This window comes from Pan paniscus, chromosome 5 (genome assembly GCF_029289425.2).
Source record: "Pan paniscus chromosome 5, NHGRI_mPanPan1-v2.0_pri, whole genome shotgun sequence".
NCBI lineage: Eukaryota > Metazoa > Chordata > Mammalia > Primates > Hominidae > Pan > Pan paniscus.
In genome coordinates, this window is record NC_073254.2 from 30,820,330 (window position 1) to 30,840,231 (window position 19,902).

The following is a 19,902-nucleotide window of genomic DNA, read 5'->3' on the forward strand; positions in this document are numbered from 1 at the left end:
TTCTGGCCCAAAACCTCAGTGTTGCTGCTGTTGAGAAACCCTGGGCTGCATGGTACAGATATCTGAGATGTAGTTCCTGCCTGCTCTGGGATTCCAAGGGCAGTGGAAGCTGTAAACTAATAATTCCACTCTGCTAAGTTCTACAATCAAAGCAGGTATCAGGTGCTGTGGAAGAGCAGAAGATGCCACTCACTTTGCTTCAGGTTGGAAGGTTTCCTGGAGGAAGGTTGCATTGGAGAGGAGTCTTGGAAGGTGGGCCAGAGCTTGCCAGGTAGGGAAGGTGGGTGGAAGGAGCCAGTTCAAAAATGTAGCATATTTGGGGACCAGTGGGCAGTTTGGCATGACTGAAATACAGGGTATGTGGTTGGATGGGTTGGGATGAAATAATGGGAGATGGGGTTGGGGAGTTAGGTTGGAATCTTATCCAGGAAGGTGCTAGAGGCCCTGGTAACCCCTACTCCCAGCCCTACTGATAAGGTCAGTGTCCACAAAGATCATAAAAGGGAATCAAGAAGTGCTGGGTTCCTCAGTTCTGTTCACTGCACTCTTTTCTCTTGTCCATAGATCTTACTTCCTAGCCTGGGCTCTGCCGAGCATGTGTCCTCTGAGTTTTTAGTAAAGGTAATAGCAAAATAAAACCATTGCTAGTAATGTGCCCTAGAGATGGGAGCTGTCAGGTAATCATTTAGAATTTAAAAGCTCGTCTCCACATTCCTTCAGATGAAGAAAACGGTAGGATACAAATATAGCACAACTTATTAGTAACATCTTACCCATTTTTTCCCTAAATGGTTAGAACATGCTGCCTTTCCCTGCTCTTTACATCAGCGTTTCCGTTATTAAAGCTATTTTTCAGTTCTAAATCCTAGGAGGATTTTCCCCATGAATTTAACATGACTGAGGAAACTTGCTCCAGGGTAAAACTTTGCTGCAAATTATCTGAGATAGGCTTCTTAATAAAGAGATGAAAAATGAATCATAGCCTTGTAGTAGTTTCAAATGTGGAGTTACCTTTCTCCTTCATCCCCACTATCATGATTATTCATAATAGACATGGGCCAGCTTTATAAATAATTACACACAACAAAAGTCCTTTGTGTTCAACACTGGAGACTGCTGCTGATGCGGGCCAGGAGAGTGTGTGTGCCAGAGTTAGGGGAGAGAGCGCGAGAGCCAGGCAAAGCTGCTGTGTCTAAACTTCTCAAAAGGTCATCCCTACACATGAGGTATGACACCCCTAGACTCAGGCAGCATGTTTTGAAACGGGACTCGGGTTACCTGTTCAAGCCAAAGTCCCTACAAATGTATAGCCATGACTTTCCTGGTCTTTAGATATTATATAGGCTCTTCTAAATGCAAGTGTAACTTACACAAGTGAACAATTATACTGGAAAAGGAAACGATTAAAGCAGCTTATAAATCCCTCCCAGCACCCTCTCTTCTCCTCCCTTGCTGCAGGACAAAGGGTAAGCCATACCCCTATGCTTTTGTCTGTGGGAGCCATGAACCCCACCTCTACTTCAGTAATAGATGCTAAAGAGCTTTTCCCTCTTCATATCACCTCTATGTTTGAAAGCTCTTTCTCCTTTTAAAAAAATTAATTTTTCTTTTTTTTAAGGAGATGGAGGAGTCTTGCTGTGTTGTCCAAGCTGGCCTCAAACTCCCAGACCTCAGCGTCTCGAATAGTTGCGACTACAGGAACATGCCATCTTTCTCCTTTTAAGAAGAAGCCATGCCTCCCCTCTCCCCTCTGGTATTTAACCTAAATTTACATGCTGTACTTAAGGATCTTTGGTGGAGTCCCTGAGCGGGTGGTTCTAAAGGCTTGATGGGAATTGGTTCATTTCATTCTCACAACATGCCCGTGAAGCAGAGATTCTCCTTGGCCTCATTTTACAGATGAGGACCTCAGACACAGAGAGCTGGAGTGACTTGCTCAAGGTCACAGAGCTGGAAAGAGGAGAGCCAGGAGTCACACGCAGGGCTCCAAGTGTTCCCCCCAACCCACCCACAGCACTGCTTCTGAGGGGCAGCCTTACACATGGCCCGGGATGCTCCAAAAGGTTGACCTTACCACAGACCATCCGAAGGGACAAAATGGCCAGTACACTTGTTCTCTTTGTTTTTGTTTTGCTTTGCTTTTAAGGAGTGTGACTAACAGCCCAAACCCTCTCCACTAGTGCCCTGGAGTTTGAGGGTACAACCTTTGATTGCACCAGTCAGTCCTCATTAACGAGGGCTCTTAGGCTTCCCCCTTTGCACAGCCCCATCCCAGCCCAGGAAGCCATTTTACAGCAATATATGTGTATATATTAATTACCACGCATTTTTATGGGGAAAACACCTTAAATAAACAGTGAGAAGGCAGACAGGTAAAATCAAATAGGATAACAATTCTGGGATCTCCAGTGCTCTATTTGACTCACTGAAAGGACTGTGGAAAACAACTGGAGGACTTCACTCCTGGCAAGCCTTCACAGTTTCAGAGTTTCCATGTTATTACTCATCTCCTTGCTGGCCCTTCTCCTCCCAGCTTTGAATTTCCACCACTAAGCTCTAGGGAAAGAACAAGAGCTGTGGGCCAGTCAGGCCTTAATGGGGAGGCAGAGAATTCATGCACATCCTTCAGCTGTGCAGCAGACCCCCAAGGGCAGCTCCTGTTCCAGGCCCACACCCACCGGGAATCTGGCCAAAAGACCAGAGCCAACTCCACAAAGCATTTCTGAGAAATGGATATTTCACTCAAGGCTTTGAGGAAAGATTCTCATTATACAGGACATGTGGCAAAAAGTATCCAAAACCCCCTACTTAAGCATCTCTGTTTCTCCCTTCCAGACACAATAAACAGCAACAAAGGGAGGGGCAAGGGAATGAATGACTAAAGGAAGGACAAAGTGGAAGAAGAGAAAGAACAAGGGAATGAAAAATACTTTTCTGTGAATGTAGGTGAACCAAGTATCTTCGCTGGCTGAGTTAGCAAAGGGGAATTCTCTGGGGAGATGACAGTGAAGCAGGAAATTTCCCTGACCCCTTTGCAGATGGGAACTGGAGTGCAGGCATTGGAGTTAGCCGGCTGCTTCGGCACTGGCAGGGGCGAACTCCACTCACTCGAACCCATTACTCTCAGCTCCTCATGGGAGGGAATGCACAGGTGAGTGGATGCAGGAACTGGGGTGAGTGCTTTCAGGCACCAGCAGGAGCAAAACTGTGTAGGCCCCGTGGCAGCATCTAGCGGGGAGAACCTGTGATGCTGTCCATGGACAGCTTAAGTATTAAACAGCTCAGTGGGCCCTCTGCCTTTTTGCGTGAGATAGTTGCTTTCCACCAGCAAGGGCAGAAGGTCAGTGTGACAGTCTTTAGTTTTCTGCACCTGTGGCACTGAGCTCTTGTTTGGTGTCCAGGAAAAATCGGGTAGCACGAACAAATTGAAGAGTGGTGAATGTGGAGGATTTTATTGCCGATGAAAGTGATGAAGGGAAGCTGAAAAGGGGATGGAGTGGGAAGCTATGCTTTCAAGCTGTCCCTCTGAAGTCAAGCCTATCCCTCTGATGTCAAGCTGCTTCTCTCCAACATCCAGCTGCTTCTCCTCCCTCTGACAGCTGAGCCTGGGGTTTTTATGGGCACAAGACTGGAGGCAGGGTGGGCCATGGGTGGTTTTGGAAAAGTCAACATTCCAGACAGAAAACAGAGATGTAAACTCTCACTTTGAGCCACAGGATTGGGTTTTTGGCTTGAGGGTGGAGCCCTCACCAGGGACCTGACCTCTTCTGCCCAGAATTTCTCACCCTCCTGTCCCTATCAACGGTAAAATAAACATGTGAACATATTTGCTGCTTCTCTTCTCTTTATGGCTCTGCATTATTTATGAACCATGAAGGTAAATTTCAATGGCAGGAGAGTGAAGGTGGTGGACTTCTTTCCAAAATTTCTCTGACCATCTCTATGCAATTTACCAAGAGAAGGAAGACACAAGCTACACTTCTTACTGCAGGCCTTACTGAGGCTTTATGGAGGAAATCAATTACAAGTTATCCGTAAAGCTTTGGGGCACCCAAGTTGCTCAACTACAGCTATAAAAGCAGGGTAAGTCTATCTGGCAGAGCCTCAGTTTACTGTCCTAGAACTTGAATATCCATGGCTTGGGAATAAAGGAATGATCACATTTGAATGCAAATGTCTAGGGAAAGCAGATATAGCTTGTTATCTTGAATAATCTGAGTAATATGACAATGCCACCTGTTACCTAATGAAAACCAAAGACTGTCCTTACCTCAATGCCCTAGGTGCCAGCCACAAGGGCCAGTATCATTCCAGGTGTCTTCCTGCATATGGACAAGCCTTTCTTCTGCCAGTCTTGCATCTGCAAACACATCTGCTCAGGGCACTCCCTGTGCAAAACACTAACTCCCCACTGCATGCAGAGTTCAACCCATACTCCTCAGCCTGGCAGTAAAAATCTTTCATCACTTAACATCTACATAACTTTCCATCTCAGGTCCCTGTCCCACCTGCCATCCCACCCACTGTTGAGGCTGGCATCAGCTACTCAGCTCCCTGAATGTGCTTTGCATCCCCCTCTCTCCTCACTCCTGGACTATTGCTGAAATGTTTCAGATGCTTAGGGAGCGCTTTTCCCTTGCTTCCCTTCACAGCAGCGATATTCACCTGACCTAAACATTCTTCAGGGGCCAGCTTAAATCTCACTACTTGCCAAATTATTCCATGCAAAATCAATTTCTTCCTCCATTGTAATACCATGGCACTTTGCACCAACACATACCATCAGAGGTGTGTATGTGTGTTTCATGCATATGCCTAGATTACAATGGTTCCTTCATAGCATTTATCACTATCTGGCATACTATACATTTACTTATGTATTTTTTATTGTCTGTCTCCTCTTCCAGAAAGTACAAAAATTTTGTATGTTTTATTACTGCATCCCCAATGCCTAGAACATTGCCTAGCAGATAGTAAAGGCTCAATAGATGAATGACTCATAGGAGCCTAGAGATCCCAGACTGTCTTGCTCATCTCTCCATCACCCCAGAGTGGCTGGCAAAGTGCTTTACACATGCTTCTTGAATCTGACTGGATTGAAGAGCCGGCCACCTGGGTTTGGCTATGTACATCTCCTCTGCTTTGAACAGAAGATATGGATTTAACTGCCAGTTACACAGCCGTGGTGCTGCAAGCCAGGCAGACATGATGGGGGCTGAGACTCGTACAGGAAACCCCTAGGTTAATGGGCAGCCCTAATTGCTAAATCTAATTAGGAAGGAAATCAGTAAAAAAGAATCCTTCATGTAAGAAAACCAAACAAAAAGCTGTTGGGCAAAATTTTTCATTCTTCATTCGCTTTAATCAGCTTCCTTGAAGAAGAAGGCAAGATAGCAGGATTTCAGCAGGAGTGTTTTATTGGGCCAAAAGTCATGCTCCCATGACTACAGAACCCCAAAAAGAAAGAACAACATGGTCTTTGGCCACTAGGATCCTCTTTGACATGTGCTCTGGAGGAAGCTGCTGTGTCGCTTTTCCAAAGAGCCTACGGATTATCGCTGTGAAAGCTCAGGCTGTCAGGTTTGAATCGTTGCCAACAGGCTTGCAATGTGAAGGGCTGATCCTCTTAATTGAGCAAAAGCGCACCGTCCCCGCCACTGAAGCAAGCGACGCAGAGGCACCGTGCAATTCACCTCTACTGCTGAAGCAGTTACTTGTGTGGTCTTCAGTCATTTGGTCCGAAAAGACAGATATTTTTCTCAGTATTTGCGACTTTAATGTGTTTGCATCATCATCTTCTGCAGCACCTTAAGTATCACAGAGCTGCTGCTTTATTTTTTTCCTGAGAAACCCATCAGATATATATGAAAACAAAGAGATACGATAATATGAACATCCCTAAGAATCACCATCGATACCAACAGGATTGATATATGTGAAAAACTATATGTACATCTATACAGTATATTCAAGGCATATATTCAGGAAGCAGAGTGGTCACTTTAGCATCAGCTCCATCAAGATTCTAGGTCAGCTCTTTCACAAACCTTGTGAATTGGGACAAGTCAAATAAGCTCTCTAAACTTTGACTTCCTCAACCGTAAAATAGGAATAAAGATAATACATGTTCAACCCCGTCTCTACTAAAAAATACAAAAAATTAGCCGCGCGTGGTGGCGGGCACCTGTAGTCCCAGCTACTGAGGAGGCTGAGGCAGGAGAATGGCGTGAACCTGGGAGGCGGAGCTTGCAGTGAGCCGAGATCGCGCCACTGCACTCCAGCCTGGGCGGCAGAGCAAGACTCCGTCTCAAAACAAAACAAAACAAAACAAAACAAAGATAATACCTGTTCATGGTCATTTTTTGAAGATTAAATGAGATAATGCCGTAAAGCACTTAACACTGTGCCCAGAATATAGTAACCACTCCGTCAATGTTGACTGAATACATTAATAGGCTGCCAGGCATCCTCCAACCACTGACCCAGACTGGCTATATTTCTGAGACAATGGGGCTTATTCTCATCCTCAAAACAACTGGGTCCTGAGGCTATGTTTACAGCTGTGCTGGTTGCACCCTGTACAACCCTAAGAAGGATCATTCAAAGTTTATGCCTCAAGGATCTAGATATTGACTATTACAATTTTACAGCATATTATAACAATTTCCCAAGAGATGGAAATAAAGCATCGTGAGGAGTGGGGAGACTTTCTCCACTTTGCACAAAGGCACTCTACAAACAAGCCCTGGCCCTGGGCAGTAAAGACAAGCATTGGCGCCAGCTCCCTGGAAGAAAGCAACTCGAGTTAGATGACTGTTGTTTTAGCCACAGTTGGGCCCTTTCATGGGACTCTAAACACTGTAAGTATTGTGGAACAGGGCTCAAAAGCTGCTCTCGCTGGACGGTCTTTTTGGTTTGTAAAAGTTAGCTAACCGTGTTTGCTGTCCTTCTTATAATTATTATCTTATTTTACTAGATTCTTTGTTATGTCCAAGCAGTCTGTTGTGTTCAAACACAGTGACAATATCTGTTCATCAGCACCGTCCACCTGCCATAATAATGATCAAAAGGCCACCCAAGCTCCTAGCACACCATCCTGAATCCAGCCAGTCCTGCCTGGAATAAGGTTGTCTGCAAACTCAGCCTTCCTCTTTGGAATAGGAACATGTCCTGAATGTGGACAGAAGACCTGAATACCCCCAGGCTGACTAGCTGAGGGTCAGCAAGAAGGATGGGCAGAATAAAGCAAGGAATGTGAGCCCAGGGGATCAAAAGAAACCATCAGGGCTACCACCACGCAGCAACCAGAGATGGGCGTCTGGAATGGTCACCTGAGCAAGGGGTCCTGGGAGATACAAATAGTCATAAGGACACAGCAGGACACAGCTCCAGAGTGGGAACCTCTCCCTTCTTCAAACCCTGACAATATGCTGTCCCTAGCTCCCTATATTAGATTTAGGCATTGCCTGCTCACCCTCCTGGAAGTTTGTTCTTACAAACGTGTAAGAACCATGACTCTGCCCTCCCTCTTACTTGTTTCTACCACAATAGTAAATCCATGCTGGTTGAGCATAAACCTATCCACTCTCTTCCATCCTATACCTTTCTCTGTCTTCATTGTAGTGGTGGTGGTCACACAACTCTATGAATTTGTCAAAACCCTAGAGCCATATATACCACAAAGAGTGAATATTACTGTGCGCAAATTAAGAGAGGGGGGTTATGGCAGACACTGTTGATTGCCTGCACAACAGCTCTTCTCCCTGACTCTGCTTCTTTTCTCACAAAATCCTGATTTTATTTTATTCAGCCTCCTTTAGGGGAGGCTGAACCTTCCCAGCCTCATAGGGATACATCTTGATTAATCTAAACCAATCGGGAATTCGATTCCTCCTGTCACGTATTGGTTTGGAAATGGCATTTGATAGAATTCTTGCCAATCTAAGGTGTGAAGGTCTGGGCCGGGCGGGATGGCTCACGCCTGTAATCCCAGCACTTTGGGAGGCTGAGGCAGGCAGATCTCTTGAGGCCAGGAGTTTGAGACCAGCCTGGCCAACATGGTGAAACCCCGTCTCTACAAAAAATACAAAAATTAGTCAGGCATGGTGGCGGGTGCCTGAAATCTCAGTTACTCAGGAGGCTGAGGGGGGAGAATTGCTTGAACCAGGAGGCGGAGGTTGCCTTGAACCGAGATCATGCCACTGCACTCCAGTCTGGGCAACAGAGCGAAACTTAGAAAAAAAAATTAACTTAAAACATTTTTTAAATAAGATGTGAGGGTCTGGAAGCTTCTGCTCAGGTTCTCTTTACGAAGGGGCTTCACCCGGTTCTCTGCTGTCACCCGAGCCGATTATGGACCAGGGCCTGGTGGGGCTCCTGCTCTGCGCCATGGCCTTTGACATCATCATCACACCGGCTGGCAGGGGCTGGTTGCAGGCGAGTGACCACATCCACACATCCTCGCCGGAGTGGAGACGCTCCCACAAGTGTGGCCACCAGGGTCTCATGGGGGAAGACATGGTGAAGAGCGGCTGCTATGCTCCTCTGTGGCTCTATCACCCTCAAGATCTATTCCATCCTCTGCTTCTTTGACCTCTATGGATCCCAAGCGCTTGTCTTCGTAGGAGTGACTGGAGCCTCTCGCTCTGGTTGCTGTGTTCCGAATCATCCTTCTGGTAATACACCCGTGAAATACACCCAGACCTTCAGCCTTCATGCCAAGCCTGCTGTCACATCTATTACTGGACCTACAGCTTCAGATGGGTGCCCACAATTATCCTGATCGGCTGTGCCTTCTCCTGCTGCTGCCTCCCAAACTGCGAAGATGACCTCCCGGACAACCTCAGACCAAGTACTTACATACATCACCTCAAGTGGGGAATGAGAGAGGAGGAAAATTGCTGGTGGGAAGATGGATTTGGAGGAAGGAACTAGTTGCAATCCATCAGAAGCCATGCTATACGATTAGAGCCCAGTTAAACTTGAGATGAAAATATCAAGCCGTTTTTAATCCTCAGGCTGTTTTCTCCAGGCTGCTTTGAACCTATTTTTTGGCAGTCGATATTACTAAACTAGTCGAAAATGCTAGCACAATTTGGGAGAAAATATTTCTTAAATACTGTTAGAGTTTCATGTTCATTTTTGATTTACGTTTTGTGAAGTTAAACACCACTCGTTACCTATATTTGACAATATTTCCTTATATTATCCGTACCATTTATACCACATTTGTAAAAGAATATGAATATGAAACTTACCCCTTTATATAGTAAAAATGAGAAGGCTTTCAAGATTTAATAATCTGATCAAATTTTTGTTTTTACTAGATGGAATGGACTGTCTATTAAGGGCTAAGAAAAAGGATATTGGTAAAAATTGTCAGTTACCAAACATTCCAAAAAAATGCAAGAAGATAAACATTTTTGCAAGCCTTCAGATATTTAAAGAAGCAAAATAGTTTCCTACAGGCATAATATTTGTGAGAATTTGTAATTACTATCCTGAATAATTGATTTTTTGCTAAGCTTCACATTAACTTGAGGCATCACCTAGGAACGTATTCTTTCATGGCCAAGGCCTGTGTGGTAGGTAGTGAGGCCTCCTTAAGAAGTAAAATGTGAAAATGAAATTTTCTCTTTTGAAGTGGTTTATGGGGTTAGGATGTGGGAAAATGCTATATTAATAAATTCGTACTGTTTTATGTCTATATGTTCAGGCCCAGAGCAGACCAGACTGAAAGATGGACTGGGTCTAATTCATCATGATGATAGATTTGATTAGATTGTGTAGTGAAGCATTAGAAGGGCCATTCCTATCACAAAAAACGCCATTCCAACAGCCTAGGAGTAAGAAATGGCTTGACTTTTGTTTTCATCTCAGGTTTAACTAGGCTCTAATTATATAAACACAGCTTCTGATAGATTGCAACTGTAAGCAAAAACCAACATATAGTTAAAAATGTGGTCTTCCTTGGTAAATAGATCCAAAATGTCTAATGTAAAACATGCAGCAGCAGATTGAAGGAATGTGAGTTTCTCTCAATGGCATATATATGATATATCCAGAGGATTTTTGTATTGTTTGTATTTATATAATGAAATTCATTTTACTGCCGGGCATGGTGGCTCATGCCTATAATCCCGGCACTTTGGAAGGCCGAGGTGGGAGGATTGCTTGAGTCCAGGAGTTCTAGACCAGCCTGGGTAACACAGTATGACCTCAACTCTAAAAAAAAAAAAAAAAAAAAAAAAGAAATTCATTTTATATATTGAATCATTATTTTGTAAGTTGTGAAATAAGCAATTGCAGTTTTCATTATGATTTTTCCCCAGTAACCAGGTATTCTAATTTTTAAAAAGAGCTAGAAGGCAGGGATTCAGAAAGATTACACGCCCTCTGCTTTTCTGGCTTTTGGTATTGTGTGAGGATGTAATGCATGGAGCTGCTAATGCAAGCTTGTGAAGATGAGGGGTGCTAGCGCATATGATGAGGATGGCAGACCTGATAGGTGGAAAGATCTAGGTCATCCTGACAACATTAAGCAGCTGAACTCACTGATCCCAGAACCTCAGGCCACCCCACCCAGCCCTTACCATCTCCTGTCCTACTGCCATGGGAGGTAATACACTTTTTGCTTATTGTCGAAGCTGCTTTATTTGATTTTCCTATTACCTGCAGCCAAAAGCATTGTGATTAATACACTGGTCTTGTGCTGCTAGAAATGAATCGTGCCTCCTGTAGGGTTGTATCCAACAACAGACACATAGCAGGTGTCTGTTATACCATGCACAAGATACAATGTGTTTGTTTTGCAGAAATTGTCTCTATCACCTGTGGGCTTTTGCTACCCATAGAGCTACTTGTACCTAATTCAACCAATAAAAATAATGCTAGAAACTGAAGCCAACAAAGCTGTCAAAATTTGTCTAGGGTTCTTGGGTTAGACAATTTGTTGAGATTTTATAATACATTTCCTTTATTCTCCTCTTTTTCTAGGTTCTTTCCTGCTGGATGCGGAACACTCAATTATCACTTCCTCATGTGTGTAGTCTCCCTGGCTGAGTCAGCTCTCACTGGGGCCTTCCCATGACTTGTTTGTTGTCTTTATCTGTCTGAAGCCTCATCTTCCTTTGACATTTATCTTCATCTGGAAATTCTATAATCTTCCTTTTCCTCTTGTCTTGATCTTACATAAAATCAACATTGTCCATTGAAAGTTATGTTTAAGAAGCAATGTTAACAAAACTATCATGAAGTCCCTTGTACCTTGTTAAAAACCACTGTATTCATAACTTTGTTGTTGTTTTTCAAATATATTTTTCTCTGGATTGAAACTGCTTACCATTCAGGTCATTGGAAGTCTCTTCATTCCCATTAAACTCTTTTTCAGGTTTGACATCTTTGTCCTCTATTAACTCAACTTTGAGTATCTCCTTTTCAATCCAACAGAAAAAGCTCCTCCCCTATCCTTCCAGCCCGATGACTGTAAGATAAAAAATTTCCTGCTACAGGCATCTGCAGGCAATGTGCCAGACAGGCAATGCATCAAACAGCCCACATTGATCAGAACTCAGCCCTTGTCATATATCTTTTCCTAAAATACCTAGCAGAATAATTTGTTGAGTACATGCTCAATAACTTAAATTGTTTTGAATTAAATCAAATTAAAGTCTTACGGTCACTACTGGAGGGAGAACAGGCAACATGTATGAATTTCCACTGTTTTGGAGCACATGGAAAAGAACATCAATACTAGTAGCATCTCAAGATCCCAGTGGCTAGACCCAGCCTACACACTACAGTCAAAATTTACTGTTTATGATGTGGATTATCTCATACTAGTCCATTGCTTCACTTTCTACTGGCTGACACCTCTGGCACATTTCATCCTTTTTCTTCTTTTTCTTTTTTTAGAGACAGGGTCACCCAGGCTGGAGTACAGTGGCATAATCATAGCTCACTGCAGCCTCGCTCATGAACTCAAGTGATCCTCCCACCTCAGCTGACCAAATAGCTGGGACTAGAGGCATGCCCACAACACCCGGCTAAGCACCTTTGATTCTAATATTGAAAATATCATTATAAAATATCTAGTAGGTATGGATTAATGAATGAGTTAAATGGCAGATGTTTGACCCTAATGAGTAAAGGTTTGGGGACGCCAGGGAGATGGTAATATCTGGGATCTTCTTAGGCCTCATTACCAGGACATAAAGCAACAAAATGAAGTTTCTCAAAATGCCCATTTAATACATTATTTTTTATCGTAATAAACATACGGCCTTTTCAGATCTTATTTTTGTTCCTTCTATTGTTAGTCCTGAGTGTTTGCCTATGGTGACAGCCAGATTTCATTTCATTTCATTCATTCATTCATTCATTTATTCATTCTGACCATCATCTGGGGGCCAAGCACTGTGGTGGGTACTCAGGGTGCACCAGTGAACAGAACAGACAAAGCCCTGCCCTCTTGGAGTTTACATTCTAGTGCAGGCAACATGGGAATATAATAAATCCATAAACTCAGGAAGAACTTAGTTCTTTTTAGATCAATAAGGCCTGACTGTGAACTGTGAACTGTGAAGGGACGGATTCCCTGAAGAGGTACCAAGACCTCATTTTAAAAGAAGACTTTTTATTTTTGGACATTCTTTAGATATTGACTTTTTCTGTTCTCTAGTAGAAGTATCTTGCAGCAAGGAATAGAAAGACTGAAGCCAATTGATGTGATATTAGGAAAGTCCTGTCTTTTGCTTCTCTGGGCCCCTGTGTGGACTTCTGTGAATGAAAGAATAAAAAACAAAGTGCTTTTCCTATGCTCTCACTCAACAACGATCAACACAGAAGACTTCTGTGACCTCTGGGCATGAAGAAGTTTGTGGAGATTTCTCCCAACCAGCAGCCAATCAATCAATCCAGCAGAGGACACTAGCTGTGTGTCCTCTTATTCAATTCAATTCTGATGCTATCTACCTGGAGACAGCATCAGATCCCACAGGTTGAGGGCTCAGTCCCACAAAACTGCCCTCCACCGCCCCAGGATCCTCTCCTTTTTTTAGGGTCCATTGATTAGCAACCTTAATTCTATATGGAACCTTAACTCCCCCCTGCCAAATGAGGGGGAAAAACACACCCAAAGCGTTCCCTCTATTCTCTCACTTAAACAATCAACACAGAAGACTCCTGTGACCCAACTGAGGAGGTGTTTTTCCCATCCACCAAGCAAGCAAACAATTCCTCAGTGGACACCAGCTGGGTGTCCTCCAATTCAATTCGATTCTGATGCTATCTACCTGGAGAGAGTGTCAGATCCCAGAGACTGAGGGCTCAGACCCATAAGACTGCCCTACCCCCAACACACACACCTTCCCATGCAGATCGCAAGCCCCAGGTTGTATTATCTGTGCTTCTGACCAACTGGCTATACACTAGGGTTCCCACAACCCCGCCGGGTTCACTTAATTTGTTAGGGCAGCTCACAGACCTCAGGGAAACACTTAAGTTTTCCTGTTTATTATAAGGGATGTTACAAAGGATACAGATGAAGAGATGTGTAGGGCAAGGCATGCAGGAAGGGGCACAGAGCTTTCGTGCCCTCCCTGGGCACACCACCTTCCAGGAACCTCCACTGTCTGGAGGTTCAGCTACCTGGAAGATTCCAGAACATAGTCCTTTTTGATTTTTATGAAAGCTTCATTAGGGAGGCATGATTGATTAAGTCATTCGTCATTGGTGACCAACATAATCTTCAGCCCTTCTCCCCTTCCCAAGGTTTCGGGGTGGGGCTAAAAGTCCCAACCCTCTAATCTTGCCTTGGTCTTTCTGGTGACCAACCCCATCCTGAAGCTACCTAGGAACCGCCCCTATGAGTCGACTCAATAGCACATATAAAGCCATTTATTACTTTGAAGAGTCCAAGGATTTTAGGAGTTGTATGCCAGGAAACTGGAGGATAACCAAGTACTGTATATATTTCACAATATGACAGCCTTACTTTCCATTATAACAAAATAAGGAAATTAGATAATCAACAAGGCTCTCTGTTGCTCTGAAATATTAACACTGTGATTTTATGGAACACATATAAGAAATCCTCTAGCTTTTTTTATTTTACTTTTCCAGCAGTTAACGTGTTTTTTTAAATATCAGAAATCTAAGTGGTCAATACTCTTCTTAAATGAGTTTGTCTACCAGATTACCTCATTTTATAAATTTATTATAGAGAAGTTGCTGCAATCTTAGCATTTCTGTGAATTGGAGAACATGATTCAGACTTGTTGATGAGGTCCAGAATAACTGAGGGACATATCTCAGTAGGGTTTAGATTGTCAATAAACGAAATCAAGGAGGTATCTAAAGGAGTTCTGATCTTGCTTATTAGAAAAAGTTCAGGAAACACAGCAGAGAAATAAGTTTAAAAAAAAAAAAATCTCTGGAGGCAGTAGGATCTGACCAGAGAAAACAACCACTAAAATGTTCACAAGTGCCAGGGGGAGGGAGGTAACATTCCTCACATTTACAGACCTTTGAAGCTCATTTTAACTTGGGAACTTTATGGACATAAGGATAAGTCCAGGGCTGCCTGGTTAAGGGTCGGGTCTCATTACTCCCTAGTTAACAATTCACATTTTAAAATGAAAGAACCAGATTTAAATGTAATCCTGTCTTTAGGCTTGAAGACAAGTAAAATGCTATTTTTATCTAATACATAAGTAAAAGCAAGAACATCCCCTCCAGAGAGTGGAAGCTGTTCATGGCTCTATTGTAATTTCTGTCTGCAAATGTGTGAAAGAAACTTTCAAGGGAAAAATGTTCCAGAAAGTAACCTTTTAAACGTTAAACCACTGCACTTTAGAAAGCAAGATAAAGAGCTTTGTACCCCAAGCTATTTCTCTGTTCCTTTTTTCTTGAGCTAAACCTCCTGTGTAATAATTTCTTTGGAATGCTTTGTTCTGAAGAGATGTTTCATGCGACTGGTGCCTTGTCTCAGTAATCAAAGACACACTGAGTCAAATGTGGCCTTTGGAAAACAACCTGGATAATGACTGCCTGTAATTATGTAAATGTTTAGATAATAACTGATTTTCAATTTAATTTGATGGAGACAAAACTTAGCACATCCTTACCCAATGCCTCTCCTTGTAAGTGGCCACTGTGTCTTCTGGGTAACTTGAGAACCTGGCAACAATATCAGGAACATAGTAGGTGCTTTATAAATAGTTAGTAGATGAATGAATGAATGAGTGAATGCTTAATAAATGTGCTTGATCTGATCCTAAAACAATTTTTTTCCTTTTAGAAATTCAGCCATTTAGTCATTTTTGAAGCATATTTCAAAAGTATACTAATATTGAAGAGTAATTAATAGAAAGCAACTGACACTATGTCTTTGTTAATGCTGCACCCCCTTCCCAAATAAATTTCATGGTTTATGGCTCTCCAGAGGCGAGGGAACAAAGCCACTGGGGAGAAAAGTATCTGCTGAAGTTTTTGGTTTTTGCTTTTCTAAAACTGCCTCAAATTCAGAAAAAAAGGCCATAGTTTTCATGGCTATAGGGTCCACACTCTAGTCTCCATGCAGAATCTTTCCCTAGTGACTGGACTTGTTTTGGCAGCCCTCAGGGTAAATTACTCTCCTCGCTAGCCCTCAGCAATCACAGAGGCTTATCTCAAATTCTTCTTGTCGAAATGGGATGTGTACTTGGTCTTACCACTTGAGGAAAAAATGTTTAAACACTGCACAGTTTACCAGATCTTACTTTGAGGTGTTCTCTGGGGTTAGCCAAACAAATGGAGAAGGTCTAAGTAAACTGTTCAAGACTTTCAGCCAACACGCTGAAAGTGCAGTGCTGGAATTGCCTGACCCCAGAGAGAGGGTAACTCTGAGCGTGCAGTTTCTAGATCAAGGTCGGGAGGTGCTGACCACAATGGGGCCATGGGTGGAGGGTGATGCCTTAGGCACCACTGAGGAAGTAGAAGAAAGGTCTAACCCTGGAGGTATCTTCCTCCTGATTTTTTAGTTTTTCTGGAGAGCCCCTCAGAGTGTGGGAAAGTGTGTAGTGGACTGGGATTTGGGAGTGTTACCTTCCTTCCAGCGACCCTCTCCTTTTCTACCCACTTCTTGCTGATACAAAATCTCCAGGTGCAAAATTTCTTGGTGACCTCTGTGCCCAGCTGCAAGCAGCTTCCGTAGAAGGCAGATATGACCTCAGCATTACACACAGGCATTTTTAAAAAATAAAGGATGCCATTTAAATTAAGGAACAATTTAAGCAAACAAAAGACAGAATAATAAACAGACTCTATGTGCCCACTACCAGGAGTAAACAGACTTGAACATTTTGCTTATTGATATGGTCTGGCTGTGTGTTCCCACCCAAATCTCATCTTGAGTTGTAATCCGAACTGTAATCTCCAGGTGTTGGAGGAGGGAACTCTTGGGAGGTGATTGGATCATGGGGGCGGTTCTCCCATGCTGTTCTCTTGTGATAGTGAGTTCTCAACAATATCTGATGGTTTTATAAGGGTCTGTTCCCCCTTTGCTCTGTGCTTCTCTCTCCTGCCACCTTGTGAAGAAGGATGGGTTTGCTTTCTCTTCTGCCATTATTGTATAAGTTTCCTGATGCCTCCCCAGCCATTTGCAGCTGTGAGTCAATTAAACCTCTTTTCTTTATAAATTATCCAGTCTGGGGCACTTATAGCAGTGTGAAGCCGAACTAATACACTTGCTTACTTTAGGCCTTTTTTTTTCTTTCTTTCTTTTTTTTTAAGAAACAAGATTTTATAGAGTTGAAAAAAAATCCTCCCTCAATTTAAGTATCTGCACAGCTATTCTTTCTATTCTTTTTTATCTTTGAATTGCTCATAATTAAAATCAAAATAATTTGTATATTTGTAAATTGTTTTGATTTTAATTATGAGCAATTCAAAGATAAAAAAGAATAGAAAATAATACAATGACTATATACCCACCACTGAGATTACATGCATGATACTATTTTGCCTTATTTGTTTTAACCTTGTTCTAAATTTTTATTCTGGAAAATTTCAGACACATACAAGAGTAGGAAGAATAGTATAATGAGCTCCATGAACCCATCACCCAGCTTCAACAATTGTCCACTCATGGACAATCTTGTTTTATCTGTGGGGTAGTTATCGATAATGTAGATTCTACATTCTCCCATATGTTATTTATCTATACACATTTCATCATGTATCTCTTAAAGAGAAGAACGTTAAAAAAAAAATAACTGCAATGCCATTATCATACTTAAATGTAGCGATAATTCACTAGTGTCTGCTATTAGCCAAAATCCAGTCAATGTTCAAATTTTTTCATTGTAAAAATAATTTTTTTTCAATTTTTGTGTTTGAATCAGGATTCAGATAAGGTCTACACCAAGCTTAAAGCCAACCTGCAGCCTTCAGGCCACACAGGGCCCTGGACAGCTTTGAATGCAGCCCAACACAAATTTGTAAACTTTTTTAAAACAGTATGAGTTTTTTTGCAATTTTTTTCCTCTTAGCTCATCAGCTGTTGTTAGTGTTAGTGTATTTTATGTATGGCCCAAGATAATTCTTCTTCTTCCAGTGTGACCCAGGGAAACCAAAAGATTGGACACCCCTCATCTACATATTGACATTGATTTGACAGAGATAGTTATACCTCTTTCTTTCCAATTTTTATTCTTCTAATTGCTTGTTCTTATCTAATTGTATAGACTAGGACCTCCAGCCCAGTATTAAATAGCAGTGGAGATCATGGCTATCCTTTGTCTTGTTCCTCACTTTAATGGAAAGTCTCCAGTGTAATCAAGTTAAATAAGATGCCAGCTTTTGAGCTAAAGTATACACACACACATATAATCACATATATAACATATTAAAAATCAGATATGAATATACAGTATACATTATTTATATATTTCAATAAATGATGTACCATATATAACCATATATAATGATATATGTAATTATATATAATCATGTGTATTTAAAAAACAAAATAGTCATCAATGTATATTTTATAAGTGTTAAGTTTATCAGGTGCCTTATCTACCTCTGTGAAGATGATTATATGACCTTTTTCTCTTTAATTGTCTTAATATGAAGGATTATGTTATTAAATTTTCTAATAATCACTCTTGTTAAAGACGATGCTGATTCCTGTAGCAACTAGAATTATAAATGGAAAAGGCTACAAATTATCTCAGAAAAAAAAATCTAGATCTCCTATTTGATAGGGAAAGAGAATTTATGTACCATACATGTGTGTGACTAAAATAATCAACTACTAATGTTTAATTTTTTAAATCTCCCTGTATAACAACTATAATTAGACTTGAGTTTCATATACACCTTTCAGATGCTATTGCCAAGTACATTCCAAGTTTTTAAATATGTTTCTATTCTTTAGCAGAGTAAACAGCAAAAGGTGCTAGAAGGCAAATAAATGTGCAGGGAGACAGAGCAACACGTGCCCAGAGTATTTTGTGCTGCCCAAAGCCATTTGGCTTTGAAGAGATTCAAAGGAACAAACATCTGATGTTCAGACACTAAGATGAAAGAGTTAAAGGGCTTCTTCCCAAAAACCCATAACCCTAGCCTAATCGTGAGAGAAACATCCGTTGAATTCTAATTAAGGGAAGTTCCACAAAATTCCTGACCAGGACTCCTCAAAACCATCAAGGTCATCAAAAACAAGGAAAGTCAGGGACACTATCATAGCCAAGGGGCACCTAAGAACAAATGACAACTAAATGTAGTGTAAGATCCTAGATGGGTTACTGGAACAGAAAAAATACGTTGGGTAAAAACAGAGAAAATGTGAATCCATTATGGGCTTTAGTGAATAGTAACAATGTTGGTTCATTAATTGTAACAAATGCACCGCGCAAATGTAAGATGTTAATATTGGGGGCAACAAGTGGGTGGACTTGAGGTGAGGAGCTGCGAAATGATGAAAACTGGTGTGCCTAGAAGCAGATTTTCAAAGCATTCTCTCTTCAAAACATCTTTTTCGAAGATGTTTATACTACCTGATAAGCATCTCAATACCCCATGGCTGTAGCAGCAGTAAAATAGAGGACAGTAAAGCAAATTGTCTTGAAACATTTATTTCCAATGCAAAATGGAGCTTTATACCGTGTGTGTTATAAATCTATGTATTCTTCTCTACCTGATGACTATAATTGCAAAATAGAGCTTGCTGTGACTTCCAATGGCAGGAAGTGAGCCTGCTACCACTCTCCTGTGGACATTCCCTATGAACACACAAAACCCATCCTTCAGCCAGATCCTGGGCACAATAATGAAGAAATACAAGATCAAGTGCTGAAAACCAGACTGGAAGAAAAAGGTGAACACCTTGAGCAAAGACCCATGATAGAACAACTTAGCAAAATGTTCTTTAGTATTACACGCTGTTGGTATTCTCATGGACAGTATTAAAGATGTTGCAAGAAACTAGATCTTCTAAAAGGCAGATGACTGAGGTACTCGGGGGAATCAAAGAGAAATGTTCTTCATTTGCCATTTGAGAAAACGCAATCCGGGGTGTTCACTAACATGTTATATAGTAAAGTCAGAATAATGAATGTCTTTTCATATTAAAAAAATAATAGGGGGAAGTAGGTGTGGGGCATATGAGGACTGTCTGCACTATCATAATTTTTCTGTAAATCCAAAACAACTGTAAGATTAAAAGTTTATTTTTAAAATTAAAGAACCTTAAAAAATAATACAGGTACATCTTTTCTCCAGATGCCAAGAGAAGTAGAATTATATTCTTGAATTCCCCATCCGTTTTTTTCAAACTACCCACTAGTGCCAGCTCAAGGAGCAGTTTGCTTTTTTCATTTAGAAGTATATTTGGAGGCCGGGCATGGTGGCTCACACCTG

The 19,902-nt window shown here is 41.7% G+C and overlaps 1 long non-coding RNA gene and 1 pseudogene across 1 annotated transcript; both read left to right on the forward strand.

Annotated features, from left to right (window-relative positions):
* Positions 1 to 1,170: 1,170 nt before the first annotated feature.
* LOC134730487 (uncharacterized) lies at positions 1,171 to 11,333 on the forward strand. Its single transcript, XR_010112257.1, has 3 exons — positions 1,171 to 1,753; positions 1,900 to 8,851; positions 10,996 to 11,333. It is a non-coding gene; the product is annotated as an uncharacterized LOC134730487 (long non-coding RNA).
* A 7,729-nt stretch (positions 11,334 to 19,062) lies between these two features.
* On the forward strand, positions 19,063 to 19,491 carry LOC100982013 (large ribosomal subunit protein mL42-like; annotated as a pseudogene).
* The last annotated feature ends 411 nt before the right edge of the window (positions 19,492 to 19,902 follow it).